The sequence below is a fragment of the Lithobates pipiens genome, unplaced genomic scaffold (assembly GCF_037356315.1).
Source record: "Lithobates pipiens isolate NorthernLeopardFrog02 unplaced genomic scaffold, aLitPip1_a1.2 Scaffold_19, whole genome shotgun sequence".
In the NCBI taxonomy this organism is placed as follows: Eukaryota; Metazoa; Chordata; class Amphibia; order Anura; family Ranidae; genus Lithobates; species Lithobates pipiens.
Window position 1 is genome coordinate 23,926,608 of NW_027507764.1, and position 7,724 is coordinate 23,934,331.

A 7,724-nucleotide genomic window follows, 5' to 3' on the forward strand; every position below is an offset into this window, starting at 1 on the left:
AAAAGTAAAAAAAAAATATATTTTTTTTTTTTCAAAAAGGTTGCTTTTTTTTGTTTATAGTGTAAAAAATAAAAACCGCAGAGGTGATCAAATACCACCAAAAGAAAACTCTATTTGTGGGGAAAAAAAGGACGCAAATTTTGTTTGGGTATAGCGTCGCACGACTGCACAATTGTCAGTTAAAGCGACGCAGTGTTGAATTGTGAAAAGTGCTCTAGTCAGGAAGGAGGCAAAATCTTCCGGGGCTGAAGTGTTTTAAAAAAAAAGCACCAAAATGCACATAAAAATGTGCTAAACTGTGTTTTAGAAACAAGACAAAATGTGTGTTGAAAAAAGCATCAAAAAGTACATTCAAAAAAGTACCAAAATGCACACAAAAGAGCCCCAAAAAGCCACATTGAACTTGCAGCAAAATGCATGTCTGCTAACTGCATTTGGGCTGCCATTAACAACAAATGGCACCCAAAAGTGCACTGCGTATTTTCACACAATTTTACAGCGATTTGGAATCGCAGCAAGAATTGCCCAGTACTGCCAACAATTCTGCATTGCTCAGATGTGAATGGGTCCTAAAACAAAATGCATTCTAACTATACTCTGTGTGTTTTTATACTGTGTGTATATATATATATATATATATATATATATATATATATATATATACACACACACACACACACACACAAACACACAAACTGGAACCTTGGATTACAAGCATAATCCATTCCAGAAGAATGCTTGTAATCCAAAGCACTCGCATATCAAAGCGACTTTCCCCATAGAATTCAATGGAAACAAAGATAATTCATTCTGCATTGACTTCTATTGCATGCAATACTGTATGTGGCCAAAGGTGGGGAGGGGGGCACCGAAGAGCCTCAAATACTCAGAGACAGCTCGGCTGAACTTGGAAACACTCGGAAAAGCACAGAAACACTCGGGAACGGAGTATTTTCGAGTGTTTCCGAGTAGTTCTGAGTGATTCCGAACGGCTCAGAACCGCTCTGGGTGTCACCGGCGCCCCCGCACCTCTGGCCAAATGCGGTACTGCACACCCCATTAGGTTGAATTCTGCTCATTTTGCAAGGCAACACTTGTAAACCGAGTCAGGATAAAAAAAAAAAAGTTGCTCGTCTTTCAAAAAGCTTGTTAACCGCATTACTCGTTAACCAAGGTTCCACTGTGTGTATATATATATATATATATATATATATATATATATATATATATACACATACATACACACACACACACTGTAAAAATATATACTGTATATATAAAACACATATATACACATAAACATATATAGTTATTATTTATATCAATCTTTAACTACTTGCTGTCCACGCTATAGCTGAAAGACGGCTACAGCGCAGACTTAATTTACCGGGAGGGCGTCCCTGGATGTCCACCCATGCTTGACCGGCCTGCACACCCCCTGCAGGGGGTGCTCTGTGATCAGCGAGTCTATGAGATCCCGACCCCTTACCACGTGATCACCTGACAGCCAATGACAGCTGATCATGTGATGTAAATAGAGTGGGTAATTGGCTATTTTTCAGCGCGAGGAGGGGAAAAAAAAGCCGATCACTGGCAGCTGAGAGAGGGACATCGGTCCCGTTCGTGAAAAGTCACCAGCGCCGCCTATAAATCACCAATAAATCACCATTACCAGTGCTGCCCATCAGTGCCCATTGGTGTTGCCTTATCAGTGCCTATCAGTGCAGCTTCATCAGCGAATATCAATGAAGGAGAAAAATTACCTATTTGCAAAATTTTATAACAAACTATGAAACTTTTTTTTTTTTTTTTTTTTCAAAAAATGTCCATCTTTTTTTGTTTGTTTAGCAAAAAATAAAAACTCCAGCTGTGATTAAATGCCACCAAAAGAAAGCTCGATTTTTGTGAAAAATAGTTAAAAAAAAAATAATTTAAGTACAGTGTAGCATGAAAAGCTCAAGAAAAATGCTTCCCTTTAAAGTCAATGAATGCTTTCACGGCGGGGCGGTGAACAAAAAAAAAAAAATCCTGCGTGCAGCATCTTCAGGGAGCTAAAAAAAAACACAAAAAATAAATAAAACACACACACCAAACCTTTCGTTTAACATTGTTGGGAAGTGCCTCAAAAATGCCCCACGGCGTTATTGGTGCCTGAAGAGGCAGACCAAGGAAATCTCTACCCTAATCATCGGGGGCGATAGTGGAGTGGTGGTAGCTGGTGTGTCGGCCAAAATGCATGCCAAGTTGCAGGCCAGAGGCAGTGGCAAATAGGCAGAGACTTAAGGCCCGTACACACGGTCGGACTTTTTGACAACAAACATGCAAATTAGCTGTTTTGGAGCAACATCCGACCGTGTGTACGCTCCATCGGACAAACTTTTTAGGTTTTCATCTGACTTTTGTTGGCTGTGTGAACGGACAAACTTTTTGACAACAAAAGTCCGATGGAGCAAAGTCCGATCGCGTGTACGCAAAACCATCGGACTTTTGTACAAGGTACAAACACGCATGCTCAGAACCAATGCAAAAGATCAGACTACAATACAGAAGTTGACCAAAAGGTGGCGCTGGAGTCATTGAACATCCTCTTTTGAAGTATCGTCAGTACGTTGTGACGTCACTATGTTCGTGTTTGTTGTCAAAAAGTCTGATCGTGTGTATGCAATACAAACTTGTGGACCACGCCCTTTGTACAAAAGTCCACGGAAAAGTTTGTACAAAGTCCGACCGTGTGTAGGAGGCTTTAGCTTGCTTCTAGGAAGTTGCTATGACAAGTTGGTATATCAGAAGCAAAAAGTGAATGTTTTAACTTTGTCCAAACTGACTGTGTAAAAAAAAAACTCTACTCAATGATGCTCAGGTAGTAAGCTAATCAAACAACTAAGTCGTTTAAAGGGTACCTCTGCCTCAAAAGCAGCCAGCCAAACAGGCTTCACCAGATTAGCCAGGGGTGCCATTCTGCCAGCAGAAAAGTCAACGGGGGCTTAAGGTGAAACAGTTGAGAACCTCCATGTACACACGACCGGACTTTCCCGTCAGAATAAACTCCGACGGTCTTTCTGACGGCGTTCCGACCGAACGGACTTGCCTACGCGCGATCACACCGAAGTCCGTTTGTTTCGAACGTGATGATGTACGACGGGACTAGAAAAGGAAGTTCAATAGCCAGTAGCCAATAGCCTATGGCGATGTTTAAAGGGGTTGTAAAGGTTTGTTTTTTATTTTCTACATAGGTTCCTCTTAAGCCGCGTACACACGTAGCCGTCTGTCCAACGTACTTAGTCTGGCGGACTTCTCGTCAGACTGTCCGTTGGACTTTCCGAACGGGCTACTTGCCCACACACGGCACTTTTTCAGCGGACTTAAGCCTCATACACACGATAGGACTTTGTACAAACTTTCCCTTGGATTTTTGTACAAAGGGCGTCGGCCGTGAACTTGTATTGCATACACACAGCAGGACTTTTTCAGCCAACTTTCACCAAATCACGTGGTTTTTCTGCTCTTTACCACCACCTTTGGTCAACTTCTCTATTGTTGTCTGATCTTTTGCATTGGTTCTGAGCATGCCTGTTTGTACTTTTGTACAAAAGTCCGATGGTTTTCTGTACACACGATCAGACTTTGCTCCATCGGACTTTTGTTGCCAGAAAGTTTGTCCGTTCGCACAGCCAACAAAAGTCCGATGAAAACCAAAAAAGTTTGTCTGATGGAGCGTACACACGGTCGGATGTTGCTCCAAAACAGCTAATTTGCATGTTTGTTGTCAAAAAGTCTGATCGTGTGTATGGGCCTTAATACGGTGTACTAAGTCCGCCGTACTATCCGCCCTACTTTTGAAATGAACGGATTTGCCCACACACGCGGAGGAAAGTCCGCTCATTTCAAAAGTACGGCCGACTGGCACACACACGGCCGGATTGTCCGCCGAAATGCGAGTCCGGCGGGAAGATTGGAGTGTAAAACTACTTTCTAAGTCCGCCGTACTTTCGGGTCAAAAAAGTATGCCGGAGGCTACACACGGGGGGATTGTTTGGCGGACTTCAGTTTGCCGGACTTTTCCACCCGCTTGTTTGATCGTGTGTACGCGGCATAAGCTAGTGCATTGTTGGTTCACTTAACTTTTCCTTCGATTTCCCTTCTAAATGTTTTTTTTCTTTGTCTGAATATCTCACTTCCTGTTTCTCCTCAGTAAACTTCTCACCATCATCCGAGTGGTGGTTAGTCAGCCAGAACAGCTTACTGAGGAGGAACAGGAAGTGAGAAATTCAGACAAAGAAAACAAAGAAAAAAAACATTTATAAGGGGAATCAAAGGAAAAGGTAAGTGAACCAACAATGCACTAGCCTATAGGAACCTATTTAGAAAATAAAAAACAAACCTTTACAACCCCTTTAAGAGTAAGAGTCGGTTGCAATTCCACGAGTGGGCACAATTTTGAAACGTGACATGTTGGGTATCAATTTACTCGGCGTAACATTATCTTTCACAACGTAAAAAAAAAGGGCTAATTTTACTGTTGTCCTATTTTTTAGGTCAAAAAGTGTATTTTTTTTCCCCCCAAAAAAGTGTGCTTGTGAGACCACTGCTCATATGCGGTGTGACAAAGTATTACAATGCCCACCATTTTATTCTCTAGGGTGTCTGAAAAAAATAAAAATAAAAAAATAGTAATAATTATATATATATATATATATATATATATATATATATATAGCACCCAGACCCCATATCCCTTTTTAAAGGTCAATTACTTGCATATAAGCCTTCAAAAATGGGCACTTTTGATTTCTTGGGTTAGAACTTTTTCCCTGTTCTGCCGCGAACCGAAAAAGGACAATCTCCAATCGTTAGTACACAGCTTTCGAGAACCGATCACAACAGTTTATTTAATGGAAGAAGCACAAAAATGTTTCTTGTACTATTTCTGTTTAATCAGAACAGTTGTTGTTCAAAAATCCAATAAAAAACAAATAAAAAAAAAACACTACAACACGACATCATTTCCCAATTGTTATTCTGTCGTACGAGAATTTTCGTAACTTTAGTAAACTATTCAGTTTGAACATGCGACTAGCAAGCCAAAAAAGTTGGGAGGATCTGTTGTCTGGTTTTTGGATGGTGTCACTTTGTACGGGGGAACAACACTACCTGCCGATTAGGGAAAGGCAGGAGGCTCCGACTTCCATTAGAAGTCCGCTAATGAGATCAGGTGTGACATCTACAGGGTGGCCTTCCTATAGTGCGGGAAAAAGTCTAATAGGCAAAATCCAGAAAAAAATCTGTGGTAATTGGGGAAAACTTTTACCTACAGGATATTTTAGTGTTATGTTAATATCTAAATTTTAATTTGGTCCTATAAGTATGTTTCCTCCGGGTACTCTGGTTTCCTCCCACACTCCAAAGACATGCTGGTAGGTTAATTGGCTTCTGTCTAAATTGGCCCTAGTATATGAATGCGAGATAGAGATCTTAGATTGTAAGCTCCTTGTATATGTAAAGGGCTTCGTAAATTGACGGCACTACATAATTACCTTAACCACTTCAATACCGGGGGGCACTTAAACACCTTCCTGCCCAGACCAATTTTGAGCTTTCAGCGCTGTCACACTTTGAATGACAATTGCGCCGTCATGCTACGCTGTACCCAAATAAAATTTTTATCATTTTTTTTCCCCACAAATAGAGCTTTCTTTTGGTGGTATTTAATCACCTCTGCGGTTTTTATTTTTTGCTAAATAAATAAATACCGAAAATTTTGAAAACAAACTTGTTTTTTTTTTGTTTTAGTTTTAAAACTTTGTAAATAAGTAAGTTTTCTCCTTCACTGATGGGCACTGATGGGGTTACACTGATGGGCAATGATAAGGCGGCACTGATGGGCACCGATGAGGTGGCACCAATGAAGTGGCACTGATGAGGTGGCATTGATGGACACTGATATGTGGCACTGATAGGCGGCACTGATGGGCACTGATAGGCGGCACCGATGGGTGGCACTGATAGGTGGCACAAATTAGCACTGATAGCTGGCATGGATGGGCATGGGTAGGCGGCACAGGTGGGCATGGATGGGCACTGATAGGTGGCACAGATGGGAACTGCTAGGCGGCATTGTATTATAATATACTGTACTAATGGATGCCAATCAGTGCCAAACAATAATGCATGCCAATCAGTGATGCCCATTGTGGGCATTGATTGGCATCCATTATGGGCACTGATTGGCATCCATTGTGGCACTGACTGTAATCCTTGTTGGTCTAGGGTGGCATACCTTGTCCTGGGCATCCCTGGTGGTCCAGTGTGGGCATCCTTGGGGGGGCTGTGCTGATAATCGATCAGCACAGACCCCCCCCCTGTCAGAGGACAAGCCGATCACCGGCTCTTCCTATTTACACTGTGATCAGCCGTGATTGGACACGGCTAATCACGTGGTAGAGTCTCCGTCGGAGACTCTTTACCAAGATCGTAGTTGCGGAGTGTCAGACTGACACCCCGCAACAACGATCGCCGCAATGCGCGCCCCCGGGGGCGCGCAGCGGCTCATAATCCTGATCACGTCATATGACGTTCGATCAGGATTATAAAAAACACTTTGCCACCGTCATTTTGTTATAGAGCGGGCGGCAAGTGGTTAAATAATAATGTAACTGAAGTTATGAAATCCCCTGTAATGTGTGTACATGAAAGGTCTTTTGAGCGAATGACTTACAGATGTTGACATTTGAGTTCTCAATTTCAAGTGTCAAGACATTTTGATTGATATTTCTGGTTATATTTTCTTAAGACCCCTTTCACAATGGAGCGTTTTTCAGGCACTTTAGCGTTTATAAAAAAAAAAAGCGCCTGTAAAGCGCTTGAAAGAAGCCTCATCTGCAATCCCAATGTGAAAGCCCAAGTGCTTTAAGAGTCCTTTCACACTGCCGGCGCCCGAAAAACGCTGGTAAAGCGCCTCTTAAACTAGCAACGTTTTACGGCCCCTTTCACACTGAGGCATTTTTCTATTTCATTTTTAAAAATAGCGCATGTATAGCGCCTGAAAAAATTGTCTCCTTTCACTCTAGTGTGAAAGCCGGAGCAGTGCACTAGCAGGATGGTGAAAAAAGTCCTGCTAGCAGCATCTTTGGAGCGGGGAATACACCGATCCTACCCATTGAAATCAATGGGGCAGCGCGGCTATACCGCCGGCAAAGCGTCGCTGCAGCAGCACTTTGCGGGCGTTTTGAACCCTTTTTTGCCCGCTAGCGACCGAATACCGCTACTAAAACGACGGTAAAGTGCCGCTAAAAATAGCGCCATTTTACAGCCGATGCTCGCACTGCCCCAGTGTGAAAGGGGCCTACCAGCGTTTTTCAAGCACTAGTGGGGCGCTTTTAACCCCCCCGCTAGTGGCCAAATAAAGGGTTAAAAGCGCTTACAAAGCGCTGCTGCCAAAAGCGCTTTGCAGGCGCTTCCCATTGATTTCAATAGGAAGGGGCGCTTTAGAAGCGCTGTATTCACCGCTCCAAAAGCGCTGCAAAGAAGCTGCTTGCAGGACCTTTTTTGTTTGACATCCTGCCAGCTCAGCGCCACAGTGTGAGAGCACTCGGGCTTTTACATTGGGATTGCAGAGGAGGCTTCTTTCAGGTGCATTTTTTAAACGCTATATCGTCTGAAAAATGCCCCAATGTGAAAGGGGTCTAAAGGGAATTCATATGTTACTGATATTCTGTTTGAGAAAT